The 2,145-nt window shown below is 36.7% G+C and overlaps 1 pseudogene; it reads left to right on the forward strand.

Annotated features, from left to right (window-relative positions):
• Window positions 1-249: 249 nt before the first annotated feature.
• On the forward strand, window positions 250-872 carry LOC100468024 (annotated as a pseudogene).
• Window positions 873-2,145: the final 1,273 nt, after the last annotated feature.

Below are 2,145 nucleotides of genomic sequence, written 5' to 3' on the forward strand. Positions count from 1 at the left end.
CAGTATATCTATATAATGGAATACTATATCAATTAAAGGGAACAGACTACTGGTTCTAAGCAACAACATGGACTCACAAGATTTCACATACTGTATGATTCCATTTATATGACATTTTAGAAGAGGAATAATTAAGCCAATTGTGGTTACTTGGGGCCAGGGGTGAGGAGTATTGCTTGCAAAGGTGCATAAGGGAGAGAGTGATAGAAAAGTTCTATATAGTGATCATGTTTGGGATTACACAATTGTATGCATGTGTTAAAACTCATCAGCTCTCTCTTTGTGGCATCTACTGCAAGAACGAAGACTATTCTCAACAATGAGACTGTTGACATAATGTCAATATCACTCAGAAGGGATGGACCCACTGTTACTGTGAAGGGCCCCAGAGCAACCCTGCAAACGGACATTAATCACATCATTGTGGATCTTGGTCTCCTTGGAAAGAAAAAGAAGAGGCTCTGAGTTGACAAATGGTCAATGAATAGAAAAGAACTGGCTACTGTTCACACTATCTGTAGTCACATACAGAACATGACCAGGGGCATTACCCTGGGCTTTCTTTACAAGATAAGTTCTAAGTATGCTCACTTCCCCATCAATGTCATTATTCAGGAGAATGGACCTGCTGTTACAATTCAAAATTTCCTGGGTGAAAAGTACATCCACAGGGTTCAGATGAGGCCAGGTGTTGCTTGTTCAATATCTCAAGCCCAGAAAGATGAGTTAATTCCTGAAGAAAATGACATTGAACTTGTATCAAAATCAGCTGCTTTGATTCAGCAAGCCACATCAGTTAAAAATAAGAATATCAGAAAATTTTTGGTGTCTGTGTTTCTGAAAAAGGAACAGTTCAGCAGGCTGATGAATAAGATCTAAGTTATCCAGCTACAGAAACAGCAAGATGCCCGTGATTTTTCACACTTATTTGTGATAATTTAAAGATGCAGTAAAGGTTGTACTGATTTGGGGAAAAAAAACCCCATCAAACCCTACAATTACATAGATTCATTTTATTTTTGTACAAATTATACCTCAATGAATTTGATTTTAAAAATATGTACATGACTTGAGTTTCTGAGATCCTTTCTTGACCAGTCTTAATCTTGTCACCCCTTTCCTGTTTCTGATTTATTTATATTCTGTTAACCTCCCAGATCCTCCAATACATTTCCATCTTTGAAATTTTGTTTTATTTATGTCTCCATTCACTGACTGTTCTTTAGTTTTTCAGTTCAGTTCAGTTCTGGCTTGTCTTTAAAAGCCTCATTGTGGAAAGTCAAATACAGTGGCAATGGTTTCAGTTTTAATTTTGAGATACTAGATTTTGATGAAAAAATAGAGGCTTATACACCAAGGATGTGGTTTGGAAGAATTCATTTAAAAAGTTCATGTGGCATTTATACTATGTGACTTACGGGAAGTAGTTTGATTTTTTCACTGCTTCAAACTTTTCATGCACACCAGAATCACCTGGAGAACGTGTTACAGTGAAGGTGGTCTGAGGGAGGTTCTGAGATGTTGGTTTTTAACAAGTTTCCCATGTGATTTGGATGCAGCTGGCTTTCTGACCATACTTTAATTTGGCTTGTTTTGGGGTGGAATGTATGCATGTGTGAGTGGCAGTCATGAAGGCTAGGGAGTACGGTATACACTGAATTTATATTACAGCTCTGCCATCTTCAAGTTGGGATAAATTGGTAAATCATTTAAGCTTTGAATATCAGCTTCCTTTTTCATGAGAAAAAATATTATTACTATTATTATTACTAAAAATTATTCCCGTGGTCTGCGTACTGAGTAAAGGTATATTTGTTAGGCACCTGGAACTGTGCCACAAGTATAGTGTCCATTAGATGTTCCTGCCTTCCTTCTTCAGTTTCTTTTTAAGACTGCATATGCATTCTTAAACCGTATGTAGATAGTATCTACATTGAAAAATATTTTATTTTTTAACAATTAGCCATTCATTTCAAGTTGTGGAAAAGTAAGGATTTGTCTTTTTCTGTCAGCAGTTAACTGTTACCTGTTTTGCGATGAGGAGAGTGTCTAATTTTTGTGATATAAATGGCCCATGTTTAGGCTAGGGCATGACTAAAAAAGACCTTTCCTTTCCTCTCCTCTCCTTTCCTTTTCCTTCTTCTC

This window comes from Ailuropoda melanoleuca, chromosome 4 (assembly GCF_002007445.2).
Source record: "Ailuropoda melanoleuca isolate Jingjing chromosome 4, ASM200744v2, whole genome shotgun sequence".
NCBI classification, from domain to species: Eukaryota; Metazoa; Chordata; class Mammalia; order Carnivora; family Ursidae; genus Ailuropoda; species Ailuropoda melanoleuca.